Consider the following 14,866-nt stretch of genomic DNA (forward strand, 5'->3'; position numbering starts at 1 on the left):
GCAAAGGAGGTATTTGAAAATGAGGATGGGGGGGATCTTGAAGTTGACTCAGCCAGGCACAGGAGGCAGTAGAGCTGGCTGGGTTTGGAACTGCTGCTGGGTGTATGACACTTTATACAAGGGAAAACTCAACTTGCAGAGCACTAATTTGGCCGTAGTTTTTTGAAGGGTGGAGAGCGTACAGACATCAGTCATCAAGATGATGAAGGAATGGATGAGGACTGTTTTGAGTGTGGCTAAATGACCAGTCGTCTTGAGCTGTATGTATAAGTGGGACCGGCTGCCACAAGGATGTAAAGGCTGTGTGTATATGTGCAGGAGTCACTAACACCAAGACTCTGCATTTGTATATGTGTTTGTGTAAAGGGCTTACCACTACACAGACTGTGAGCACAGAACCCACTAATGTGTGTCCCTGCTGTGTGCACTTGCATGTGGGCTTCAGCATCTCCCACTACTAAAGTTGCACCAAATACAATAAGGGCAACAGATGACCAAAAGTGCCAGCTCAAGTTTGGGGAGAATGAACTGAAGGATTGGAGCAAAAATGTAAATATTTACAGGAGGTTCTTAATATAGTTTCATGATATTTCAAATGAAAAGCTCCAGGAGCAGAACATTGAATTCTGACCCATTGCACTTCACAGATGACATCCCAGTGCTCACAGGCATGGAGCCACAGTGATATTAATCTCTAAACATTCTTATTTTCCTCTCCGCAAGCAGCAGCTCTGGCACCTCACCCAAATAACCATACTTCATCTGTGAGACTAGACAGTGGATGTTGGCAGATTATTTAACTGAGAAGCATGTTCCCGTTCTCACCCAATAATCACTACACAGCAGTCAGGTGCAGGGACTCTGGCAGAGTTTCCCCTCCCTGAGGCCAATTGTAGCACCCCTGTTTTGGAATGGAAACTGGGTGGAACGGAACTGTTTCCTACAATCCATTTGTGATTGGCTGCTACTGCAGTGGGTAGAAACCAGCATCCTTGCTGCCCCCCATGTCTCAAGTTTAAGGTTCCGCTCTAAACAAGAATCGAGTTCCAGTTAGCACTGGGCCTTTTCCTTCTCTCCAGCATTGGGTTCAGCATCTTCAGGTGGGTTCTGTAGCCTCCTGGTATCCTGTAAAAATATAGTGTCGTCATAATTTTCTATTCTAAATATCGTTCACCACCCCCTGAAGGCATTGACTTGTGCAGGGGTACCGTCCCACAGACGCTGGACAGATTCTGTTGACTCGTCCAAGCAGCCATTTTTTTATTTATGAGCTTGGACAACAAAGATCAGAAAGCTAATCGTGTATTGAGGGAATCTCAGCCAATCCCAATCATGTTCTTTCCTAACATCCATACACTCACCTCCCAGCAGGGGTCACTGGAGAGTGGTCAGCAGTGGGCACCCTTGCCAGCTTTTTTTTCTTTCCTCCGCCCAGGGGCATTAAGACCAATTACAGTGTCCCAGCACTGCCCCAGCTGAGAGCTAACTCACACTGACCAGGGAGCAAGCATGGGGTCTTCCTGGCCTATATTGCTCAGTTTCACACACGATGCATTTACCTTTTGGGGAGCTGTTTTCTTAATTTAATCAAATTTAACATCTTCCCGCTGGCTGCTGTATCCTGCCGGACAAATGTGTGACAGCTGATTGGCTGACTGTCAAACATCTATTAACTGTTTCCGTGCTAAGAAATAAGTACCTGGAAGATGGTAAATATGTGAAATAACCCGCCCAGGGAAACAGTGAAAGTGGAGATGGTTATAAATGTTAAGAGGGTGATAGATGCATTTTTGAGACAGGGCTATCGAAGGGTATGAGACATGAAGTGGGGTATGAAGTCTGAGCTTTGGGACTGATGGGTGGAAATGGTTGTTTTTGGTTCAATACATTCATTGTTCCTTAGCAAATTTGGACATATATCTAGTGATGCATCATGGTCTCCTGGAGCTTTCTTGATTTCCTTTTGGAGTCAGGGATGAATTTTGCAGGGTTTTCACTGAAATTGGCCAAATATTTTTTTTGCCTCACAAGAATCAGCATTACTAGCGATTGGGGCTGGTGGTACCAGGGGTTGCATGGTCTAATAGCTTTGGTATGAGTTCAATGTTCAGGGTCTGCCTCAGGTATTCTGTAAGGTACAGTGGTGCCGGTCACTCCCATAAGTTAAGAGGTGTGCCTGTATGCCCGCTATCTTAACTATATGATGGTGTAACCCAGAAGTGTAACAATAGGGCCCCTTTGTAATTTGAACTGGATAGCGTCTCTTTTTCACATACCCTTCTCCAATATTTTTGAAGGCTGACTGAAACACTTGATGAGAATAGGCCAGATATGAATCGTTTAAGCTACTTTATCGTAAGGACACGTACAAAGTAGCAATCACATCAAATTTCACTTAGCTCAACCTCACTTCTCCCCTCAAAAAGATGGGGAAAAGATAATAAACCAAACGTCCTGTGCCTTGTTTTTGCATGACCTTTCGTTCAGACTGCTACTAACTGCAAAAATGAACCTCCTGCATTCTTTTTAACTTCTAACTCACGGACTGCATGCCACAATCTTCTGTTCAAAACTCCTCTTCCCAAGTGGTCTCTGCCAGGGTTTGCGGGGGCGGTGGGGGAGCTGCTGATGAGACGCAGACTTTCTCGTAATAGTGATTTGTTAGTAGGCCTGTCAATGAAACCTGCTACCTCTTCCTCTTTGGGGTGTGCGTTTTCAAGAGGTTGTCTCCTGCTGTTGTTGAGATGAATGGGAGGTTATTGACCCTTGTTATTACATCAGTTTGATGTCAGACTCGAAACCGTGGCATTTCACAAATTGGCCCATCGGGTTTCAGGGAGCATCTTCAATACCTGCGGGCTGTAGCTTTCCCCCCTTTTTAAACCTATGCAAATTTACTGTTTCAAAACACAAGTCAGTCCCAAAATCCTTTCCATGAAGAAAAAATTATCAGAAATCCATTTAGGTGACAGTGAGCATTGATGGGCCTGATGGGTTTTTTCTAACCTTTCACATGACAGTAGTAAAGATACACTGGGAAAATACCAGGGAATTCCAATATTTTGATGTTTGTGTGGTTTATCACAGCTGGTTTCTTTTTCTGGCTTTCTCTTGCTGTGTATTGCCAAATGTCAGTTCTGCTCCAGTAAACTATATCCTACACCAAACTAAAGGCAAGAAACTGTCACAAAGCATTGCCAGCCAGTGTACCTTTGAAGTTAAATATGTTTGAAGCTGCCAACCCAACAACCACAACAGGAGCACACGTCCTGCAAGAGAAACGCATTGGGATTTAGATTGGTGCCCAGAGACATATTCTAGTTTCTAACTTGGTTCTGGAGTTGTCCTACTATGTAAAGTGATTCACTTAAGACGACCCAGCCTGGGTCCTCCAATGACACAATTGGTAACGGTCGCTTCTAATGAATCCATGCAGACCAGATGGTGTCAGATTTGATTATAGGTCTGGGGTGCAACAATGGACCGTCTGTACCTTTGGAGGTGGCGATCCCACTCTTCAACACTATCCAGTGACCCCTTGCTGGTAAGTGTGGGTATTGGATGAGAACAGGGTTGGGTGTGGTGTCCTCAACAGTTAAATAGTCCTCAGACACTCGCAGTCAAGGCTCACACATGAATAATGGCTGCTTGGACAACGTACTGGCGAATGCCTGGTGCCTGTGGAACTGTGCCCTCAAAGAATCATCATCAGTAGGAGTGGAAGAAGCAAGAAATTGGATGAGTTTTACACCCAGTCATTAAGTAAAATGCAACGTTGGTAAGAATACTATTTAACTATTAGCTCACCTTAAGGATTGGATAGAACACAGCTCAGTGTCTTGGAGAAGTCAAACAACAAATTCATGAACTAGCAATTGTTTATTAACCTTAGAATCATATTTAGCAGCATTTAAACTTAAACACTTATGCAAGTAATTAGTAAATTGGGTTAACTGACTCAATGAATAACGAAGGTTACGGAGGCCGTAAAGTAGTGTCACAGTAATCCAGCATTAACTGCTTGCTGATTCTAAATTTACAGTTGAGATCAGTATCTGAGATTGATATAAATTGGTGAGATTAATTTAGGATTAGACTCCTTAAAATAGCTGACAAGGTATCAACATTATCCAGCCATTCTATTAAATTATTAAAGTTCACATGCTTTCAGTTAGCAATGTTTCCAGATCTTGTACAATCTCGTCCTTATGAGCTGGCATGGATGATCTGGTTGTCTCGCCTTCCTCTGGGAGCATGGTGTTAACCTTCTTGATGTCAGACTGAAATACCTCCATTTGTAGAGGTGCTATCCATTCTTCCTGGATCCTCTGCTCCTGGATAAATTCACCTTTCGCACTGGGGGCTGGATCTGGACTCGCTGCCTGAAATCTTCTGTAACCTTTCTCTCGGTCAAATATGCACTTTCCAATTTTACAGAGACACCCTTCTATATATACTGGACAAAGAGCTCCTACACCTCCCACTACAAAGACTACTACTAAAAGAACAAGAACAAGAACTAAACTAAGAACTGTGGATTGAAAACTGAGCTTTAGTGTCAAAATATCATCATATATCCTCAACTTCCAAAGAAACTTCCTCACTTCTCATGACCAATCTGAATGACATCTTAGAAGAATTCAGCCCTTCTGGTGCCAATCACCTCATACAGCCCTATTGGTACCCTAATGACCTCCAAATCAATTAAGCACCAGCACCTAGACATGCTAGGCTCTTCAGGTCCTTGCTAACAAATGAGCCACACACAAGTCCAGATAAGGCAGAACATACTTATGTGCTCCTTAACAAGCCAACTCTGGTTCTGTGGTCTTGATGGCTTGTCTTCTATCCCTAGTAAGGAATGTTTTGTTTGTTGGCTTTGCCTTCATGGTTTAATTAGCATTATCACTTTCCTTTCCTAGCATTTAATCTGACAATTGATTCCATTTTGAAGACACATTTAAGGCAATTCTTAGGGCATTTCCCTTACCTATCCTGGCTGACCAATCAATTGCTTGATCCTTGTTCGTCTTCCGTGAATAAGTTCCACCCTGTGTATTCTTAAATACAGTATTGAGAATCTTTCTTAAAATTCAACCATGACATTAGGCCAAGGAAGACATGGATTCTAATCCAATTTAGAACTGATGTCAGGAAATTCTCCACATAAATAGGAATCAACAACTGAAATTAACTTCCAGGTAAAGTCGTAAAGGTCAAATCTTGGAATTAGCAATGGTTGGATGCTGTAAGAGAGGATCTGAAGGTTTTTTTTGATTACCTGACCTAAGATGGGATAAACGGCTTTCCTCATCTATATCTATCTTGTGATCCCTGGATCCAGTTGTCCATGTCATTCTGATCCCCCTGAACTGTAATAATGTCACCAATGTATGTGCGTATTTACCTCCCAGTTTGGTAGAAGCCGGTTATAGATGGTCTTTTTCTTGAAAAGCACAATAAAAGAATTCAATAATGGCAGCCTTTTTCTTCGCATAGTTTGCAAGGTGGTAGAGAGATACTACAGGAGTCCTGAACTATAAAAAGAACAAGCGAGTAAGCAACTGAGACAAATGCCATGTAAGCCAAAAAAAAAGCCCATGAGTAAGCAAACTGAGCCAGACAAAAAGTCAACTAGACATGCCAAGAAACTTCATCAAGCCAAGCCAAGCCAGCCAGAAACCAAAATGAATGATTAGAACATTATGCCAAGTAACCTGCTTAACCTGCTGAGCCCAGCCGACAAGCCAAGAATGAGAATAAAGAGCCACATTATTAACAATGAAGCCCTGTTTGAGGGTGGTGGTGGGGGGTGCAGGGTAAAAGAACCAGGCTTATTGAACACTTTAAAAAAAATACTGTCCATCCACATTACTGTCCCTGTTCAGTTTTTCAAGACCATGATCATAACTCATTTCAGTCTTTACTCTAGAGAACAAGTTCAATCCGTCAGTCTATGCCTTGAGTCCCAGAATTATCTGTATTGCTCTTCTCTAAACTCTCTTCAATGCAACAATCTCATTGTGAAGATGTTTCTCAAAACGTCAACACTATTCCAAATGCCTTACGTAGGTTACCTGTACTTGACTGGGTATCCTTGGTTAGACCACACTTGGAGCACTGTGTACAGTTCTGGTCTCCATATTACAAAAAGGATATACAAGCACTGGAGAAAGTGCAAAAAAGATTTACAAGGATGATGTCTCCTATAATAAGAAGCATTATCTTGTATTTATCCACAGTAAAAACCTATCTGCTGTTTTTTAGCCCATTTGCTGAATTGGCCCCAATCCCTTGAATTATCAACCTGCCATCCAGGCCACCCTGGCCACATCGAGTGTAGGACATTTCAACAACAGGAAATGGTCTAGTGTCCCAACATGCCTTTCCCTCTTTGGTTGACTTCAACCCAGCCTTCCTGTTGTCTCACCCTCAATGTTGTCTTTTTCCAGAAATGTGTCTCACTGTTTCTTGAACCCATTCACACTAATCTCTTCCCTGGTAACATATTCCCATATATCAGTGAGCCTTTTGTGAAATAGTTCTATCTGCATTCCCTGCTTGTTCCTAATGTCTAGGTTCTTCATCAACCCAGATCTAATTAATCAATCTTCTTCATTACTGAAAACTGCTTTTTTTGGTCAACTTGAAATGTCTTTCCCAACCAGAACAATTCCAGTTTTCTCATACATTTTCTGATAACTTCAGCAATTGAGTCCTTGGGAAAAGTCAGATAGGATTTGGAATTTGGAAGTGCTTGCTCCAAACTGAGACTGAATTAGAATAGTTCTTTAGATTTGAGGTTAGGATCAGATCAGCCATGATCTTATTGAATGGCGGAGCAGGCTCGAGGGGCCGATTGGCCTACTCCTGCTCCTATTTCTTATGTTCTTATGCCTCTTATTCCTTCTGGGAATCATCAACTGAATGGAAATGTTTTATTTGTTCAGTTTCTGCTCCCCACTCCACCCTCAGCTGTGTAAGTACAGAAGCTGCAGTTTTCCGAAGCCAAGGTTGGGTCCTGGCTGACCGAAGCACTGACTTGGAGCTGTGGAGTCTCTGCAGTTCTACTTTCTTTATTCTCCCGGCTGGAGGAATCAGCTATCAAACCACACAGCATTCTCCCAACTGGGGAATGGGGGTGGGGGGAAGGAGGAATCTCTTACTACAAACTCGTACCCCACTCAGATACTGGAATCTGCTGGTCTACTCTCTCCCATTGCACCTGTAATTGGGAAAGGTCTTTATTCCACTCACCTCCCCAACTCTCTTGGTCTCTGTTTCTTCCCTTCCATTCTTATGGATTCTGTTATCCTCCTCCCTACCACCAGCCTCCTCCCATTCTCCCATTTTCTATTCCTCTCCAGTTTGAAGAGTCTGTGTTTCTATTCTCCCTCCTAACTTTTTAAAATTCATTCATGGGATGTGGGCGTCGCTGCCAAGGCCAGCATTTATTGCCCATCCCTAATTGCCCTTGAGAACGTGGTGGTGAGCTGCTGCCTTGAACTGCTGCAGTCCATGTGGTACTGCAGGTAAAAGGCTATCAAAAAAGACAGAAAAATCTTTACCATGTCAAACTCTGGTCCCTTTGTCTTGTTTTGGATGTTTATTCACCACACATCCATGTCAAATATCCCAACTCCATAGGTTAAATACAGACAGTCTTTTTAAAGATAGTCCATCTAAGTTTAGTTTAAAACAAAAATTTAGGAACAGGTACAGCTCTGCAGTCACCATTGAATAATTCTTAGGGATCGGCACAGGACATTTGACCCAGCAAGTCGTCACCTACCCTGCCTTCTCACCATATCCCTCAAATGCTTAATCTTAGAAATACATCTAGTTGCCCCTGTTTATTTCAGTGCCTTTCCTGGTAGCATATTCCCCAAGTCTGTTATCAGTTGAGTAAGACATTTGCCTCTTTCACACTTCCCGCATCTTGTCCTTTCAGTACAGTCCAAGGCGCTTTGCATAAAACTAGACAATGCAAAGTATTTGGCAGAGGGAAACAGGTTGATGTTACAGACAGAATCCTTCATCATGCCGTGCAGCTCTGGCATTTGTGGTTTGCCTGGTATCTCTCGCACGCACAAATTCACAGGTATTTTCTAACACTCTTACACCTGATAAAACGTGGCAGTACATCAGGTAAGGCTTTAAACCCTCAGACCCCTAAACTGTAGAAATCAAACATTACCTGTTGGACAGAAAAATCAAATCACAAGATCACAAGATAATTATGGATGAGGAAGGTTGTTCGGCCTATCTTAGAATCTCTCTGAAAGGACGAACTAACGTTCCCTGCCCCACTGTAGCATTCAATTGTTTCTGAAATGATTCCAATGTTTTTACCTCCACTACTCTATCTGGAAGTTTATTCCACATGTGGATCATTTTTTGTACGAAGAAGAATTTCCTGATGTCAGTACTAAAGTTACCTTTTACTAGTTTGAGCGAGTTCTACTTCTGCAGTTTAACTTCGTATATTCTCTTAACAATCTTATATACTTCTACAAGATCAACTCTCAGAAGCCTCCTTTCTAAATTGAAAAGTCCAAGTTTCTCGCCTTTCCTTATGACTCAGTTCCTTGACACTGGGGCTCAGCCTTTTAGCTCTTCTCTGCGCTACTTCCAGTGCTGGAATTTCTTGGTGTAATATGTAAGGTAGGGAGTAAGGACCAGAGTGTACAGGTTTGATCATTACCTCCTCTGCCTTTTTATTCTACTGTTTTGGATATGTAATTCAACATCTGTTGATTGCTGCTCTGCATTAATTGTACATGTTTAGTGTCAAATCTACTAAAACTCGTGTCTCTTTTAACTTCTTCCTTTGCTATTTCAACACCATTCATAAAGTAATCATTTACACCTTCAAATAAACAGAAATCTGGATCAGTTCTTGAGAGAAAGAAGAAAGAAACATGTTCTGGAGAACTCTCCAATGTGTCAAAGCCAGAGTATGCTGCCTTAAAGGGTAATGCAAAATATTTTGTTTTAACCAAATCTTGGAGCTCACAGTCAAACACTTGAAAGAATCTACCTGGCCCACTTACCAAATTGCTGTTTTTTTACTTTCACTTCTTAAGAATCTTGTTTCTGATGATGTGGCTTTGTGTAAATTTGCTAAACCCCAGACCAGGAGAACAAGAACAATGTGTATCTATATAGTGTATTTATATAGTGTCTTTAAAATAGAAAATGTCCCAAGGTGTTTCACAGACATAAGGAAAATGGACAACACGCTAAAGAATGAGAGCTTCGGAGCGGTGACCAAACGCTTGGCCAAAGAGGTGGGTTTAATGGACAGTCTTGAAGGAGGAGCAGAAGTTGAAGAGGTGGATAGTTTCAGGGAGGTTATTCGAGAATATGAGTCAACGGCACGACGATCAATGGTGGGATGAAGGGATGGGCGATGGACAAGGACAAAATCAAAGAAACAAAGAGTTTGTGCAGGGGAGAGGTTGTAGGGTTGGAAGAGATTACAGAGAAAGGGAGGGGCATGGCCATGGATGGGTTTAAACACAAAAATGAGAATTTTAAATTTGAGGCGCTGGGGGATCGGCAGCGAATATTAGGTCGGGGAGGCGGGTGTGATGGACAAGTGTGGCTTGGTTTGGATGAATTGAAGTTTACAGGGGGTGGAGAATAGGAGGCTGTCCAGGAAAGCATTGGATTAATTTAATCTGGTGGTGACAAAGGTATGGATGAGGGTTTCAGCTGCAGATGGGCTGAGGTAAGGACAGAGGCGGACGATATTACGGAGGTGGAAATCAGCAGTCTTTGTGATGGAGAGGATATCGGTTCAGAAGCTTAGCTCAGGACTGCGAACAGTCTGGTTCAGTCTGAGACAGTGGCCAGGGAGGAGGATGAAGTCAGTGGCGAGGGTACAGAGTTTGTGGCAGGTGCCATAGACGATGGTTTCAATCTTCCTAATGTTTAGCTGGCGGGAGTTACAGTTCATCCAAGACTGGATGTCAGACAAGCAGTAAGGCAACACAGAGATAGTGAAGGGGCCAAGAAAGCTGTTGAAAAGGTAGATCTGGGTGTCATTAAACGCTACTCCCATGGCTTCACAAGATGTTTCCAAAGGGCAGCATGTAGTTGAAGAAGAGATGGGGGGCAAAATGGATCCTCATGGGACTCCAGAGATGACGGTACAGAGATGGGCAGGAGGGAATGGGGAAGGCAGCAAAGGCAGTTGAACGGATGGTCTCTATATTGGAGACCTGGATTCTTAATTCAGATTGACACTCCACAGCAGACAGATTAACTGGTCGTTAATCTTGTTGCTGCTGCATTTGCTCACATAACAACAGTCACCGAACCATGAAGTAACTTGTTGAATGAAGCGCTTCAAGATGGTTTGATGTCATATTAAGGTGCTGTATAAATGTGAGTATTTCTTTTAGGCAGACACTGTCTTTATTCAGAAGGATTTTAGAAGGTGGACTGGATGGTGCAATAGATTAGATACAAATTCAGATAAACCCTTTTGTCTCTGATCTGGGTTTAAGTTCAGCCAGGTTAAAGTCTCCTCTGGCTGCTGGCAGGAAAAGTTCTTCTAGATATGAGTTTGGCCTGTCTCACTCAGAGAAGCTGCACTTGCTGTGGGTGGAAAATAAGAAAATGCCACACCGGTACAGTGGGTTATTGTTTCTCAGGTTAGAGTTGAGGCCTGTTGTTGGGGCATCTAATTGAGCTGTCCTTGATTTGCGAATGCTTGATGCTGACAGTGGGTAGCTGAATGGCGAGTGTTAATGTTCCATCCCCTGCATTAACGTCTCTCATCTTGAGGAGCACAAGATTCACAAAAACAAAACCAGAGAATTCCACACTTTGTTTACCTCATGCTAGTCTGAGGTTATGTGTGGAAATTGTGGTCAGAATTTGCCACCTCCCAAAGTGGGAGGGCAGAGTTTTCCTGAGGCAGGATATGTGTCCTGTTTTCTGAGGTTAATTTTTTGCTGTTCTTTAGGTAAAGAGAGCAATTGGGTTTAACAACAGAAGGTGAAAAATGTGGATCAAACTGGGCCTCTATCCTCTGTAATAAGCAGAGTTCAAATTCTATGAGAAAGTCACAGTTCATTAGTTCACTAGAGTCTATGTTTCACAGTCTAGTCTTGGATGCCACATCCTGTCAAATATTCTGTAAACATTCAGGATTTTGCTTTGACTTTGTACTGAGAAGTGAAAAATTACTCTGTGACTGGACCATGAGATTGAGAGCGTTGCAAGTCGATCGATTTGGTGAAGTAATAGGATAGTGTCACAATTGAACCATGGAACAGCTTTCCATTAGTCACGGTTTCCATGAGCTTTGACTCAATTGTCTATAAGACCAGGCCTGTGATTGTCCACTTCTAACTTGTCCATTCTTGTGTGGGTACAGCCAACTTGGTTCAATCACACATAGGTAGAAATTAACACTGTCCATTTTGGATTTGAAAAGTGGGAGGCTCTAGTTCAAAAACTCTGAATACTCACCATCTCTCTCTCTCTTTCTCTCCTCACTAACTTAGCCTTCAAACATTTTAGTTTACTCTCAGATCTATATGACTCACATTGTAACAAGGATAGAGGTCCAAATGAATCCATAATGTTCTCTTTTGATATTGGACCCAATTACTCTCTGCCAAGAGATAGCAGCAAAATAATCTGATCAGGAAAACACCCTGAGATATAATCAGGGCCAGATCTTGAGATGAATGCATAACATTGAAAGCTGACAAGCTTCTACAGCAACTCAGACTTGCGCATGAGATGCACAGAATATTGACATCCTTTAGTTTACGCTGGAAGGCGCTGGGTCATTAGATAGTAATTGGAAAACCGACCCCTCGTATGTGCCTCTGATAGTTGTGTCCAACTCCACTGCCTCTTGTCTGACCATTGATGCCATGAAGCATTGCACAGTATCTGACTGTTCCCCACTAACCCTCTAACTGCACATTCCTATTGTAAACATGACACATTGATGTGCTTCCATGTTTAACAAATTGTAATATAATATTTAAAAATTATTTTCTCTTCGCTTGCCTGCCGCCCCACCGCTTCCCCCACAAACAATTTGAGTTGTTTTTTTCTGGTGAATTTTCATTGCGTTGCTGCCACACTGAACAGGTGGGTACAGTTGGTACCACTCATGCGTTTTGATTGGAGAGCAGCCAAACCCCAGGAGTATTAACAAGCAGTTAAGGCTGCTTGTAAATGCCAGTTGCCCATGCCACGCCATCCTGGTGCCAGTGACAGCTTGTCACTGACCTCTCTTCCCTAATGCCTCTGGAGACCCGTTTTGAGGTTCACACTTACATTCTGATTGAGATATTGGCTATTTGCTCAGTGAAAGTAACGATTATGTTATCAAGGTGGCCTTGTTAGCGGGAACATCCAGGATGGCTCCAGATTGAAGGTGTGATGTAACTGCATTTGGATTTCACTGTGACTCTAGCTCCTTAAATATTCAATAGGTGTATGAAGTGTGGTTTCGTGGCAGATGACCTACACAGATTTAAACCGTGTCGGATGTGTTTTCCCTTCCTCTCCTAAAGATGTTTAGTTTTGCTTCATTCTGATACCTTGTCCAAATTTCCATTCTTCATGTGTCAGCTGAGATGTTAAGTGTCAGTAAGATATTTGACCATGGGGGGCCCCACATCTTATCCTGTCCTCACAAATAGGCATTTTCCAACAGGGGTCACTGAAGAGTGATCAAGAGCAGGAACCGTGGATGACTTTCCCCCGCCCGCTCCCCCCACCCCATCCCAAACCTAGTGGCATTAAGGCTACAACTAGCATCCTTCCTGCCACCTAGCTGAGATCAGACTGGGAATCAACCTGGAACCTTCACATTCTGTTTTTCTCTCACCTCATGAATATGTTATAAGTCAGGCCATGGGCTAAACCAGCTTTTCTCAACAATTCCTTATTCAGTGGTAAAGGACTGTGTATAAAAAATAGCCAAATACATTAAAGAGTTACTGTGATTACAACTTAACTCTTAACCTGCTCAATAAACAGGAAATCATAGTTACACAACAAATATGTGAGCAGGACTTGAAAGTGTAATGTAAGTATCCTGTTGGGCTGGAAAAATGGGCTTGTGAACAGAAATCCAAAACCTCCAGCCTCCCCTTACCTAACCTGATATATGTGTGTATATATATATATATATATATATTTATTAAAGAATGATTAGCCACTCTTATCCTCACACACATAAGTAGTTAAATCGCACATGTAGCATTTAGGTAGCAGCAAAGCATGATGGGATACTTGACCATTATGGGAGCAGCTTGTAACCCACACTGTAAGAGCTGATAAAGGCAGGTTTGTTGGATTTGTGGCTACCACCTCGCTTATCTCCAGAACACACTAGGGAAAGTTTATCCAAGGCCGAAGCCGACATTGTTTATCATAACTAGCTCACTTTGGATGATTAAGGGAGGAGCGATGGATGTCTCCAAGGTTACCCCAGCTCCAAAGGGAGTCAGATAGGAGCAGCTGCTCAGGACTTTGTGAAGACCCTTTGTGTCGTTTCAATGTCTGGGACTTGTGTTTATTGATAAGGGTCCTCCTCAGGAATGTGAGATGTTTAATGTCATGGGACGACCCAAGGTAGCCCTGACAAGTGAGTGGCAGGTTATACCACCCAATGAAACCCACTGTAGTTACGTAGACCTGTACCACCTTCCACAGCAGGTGGGTGTTGCTTATTGAAAGGTATAAACATGCTTGTAGTGCTGACGTTCCTTTGAGAGTTAGTCACGAGCTTGAGGAAGCTTGCCACTCTCCCTTTGTGCACAAGGTTTTCTAATAAACTTTAACTTGATCAGCAGTTCCGTCTCCGTCTGGTTTTGCTCCAAAAATTCGAGTCTAACAATCCAAAGTTTTCTTTTATTCAGCATTGTAGGGTTACTCACTGTGTAAGGAGTTGCTGCTTAGGTAAGGATTATTCTTGCTATAACTGCACAAAGTGGCTGCTTATTCAACAGATTAATGGTTACTCACAGCATAACTGTACAGGGTTACTGTTTTTGTTTATTTTTTGGTAACATTGAACACAAGGGTGTAAGGATAAACCCAGCAACTACAGGCCAGTCAGTTTAACCTCGGTGGTGGGGAAACTTTTAAGAAACGATAATCCAGACAGAATTAGCAGTCACTTGGACAAGCGTGGATTGATTAGGGAAAGCCAGCACGGATTTGTTAAAGGCAAATCATATTTAACTAACTTGATAGTGTTTTGATGAGGTAACAGAGAGAACAGATGAGGGTAATGCGGTTGATGTGGTGTATATGGACTTTCAAAAGGCGTTTGATAAAGTGCCGCATAATAGGCTTGTCATCAAGATTGAAGCCCATGGAATAAAGGGGGCAGTAGCAGCATGGATACAAAATTGGCTCAGTAGCAGGAAGCAGAGAGTAGTGGTGAACAGTTGTTTTTCGGACTGGAGGGAGGTGTACAGTGGTGTTCCCCAGGGGTCAGTACTAGGACCACAGCTTTTCTTGATATATGTTAATGACTTGGACTTGGGTGTATAGGGCACAATTTCCAAATTTGCAGATGATACAAAACTTGGAAGTGCAGTAAACGGTGATGAGGAAAATGATAGACTTCAAGAGGATATAGACAGGCTGGTGAAATGGGCGGACACGTGGCAGATGAAATTTAACGCAGAAAAATGCGAAGTGATACATTTCGGTAGGAAGAATGAGGAGCGATATAAAGTAGAGGGCACAATTCTAAAAGGGGTACAGGAACAGAGATCTGGGGGTATATGTGCCCAGTCGTTGAAAGTGGCAGGGCAAGTTGAGAAAGTGGTTAAAAAAGCATACGGGATCCTGGGCTATATAAATAAAGGCATAG

Source organism: Heptranchias perlo, chromosome 32 (genome assembly GCF_035084215.1).
Source record: "Heptranchias perlo isolate sHepPer1 chromosome 32, sHepPer1.hap1, whole genome shotgun sequence".
Lineage (NCBI taxonomy): Eukaryota > Metazoa > Chordata > Chondrichthyes > Hexanchiformes > Hexanchidae > Heptranchias > Heptranchias perlo.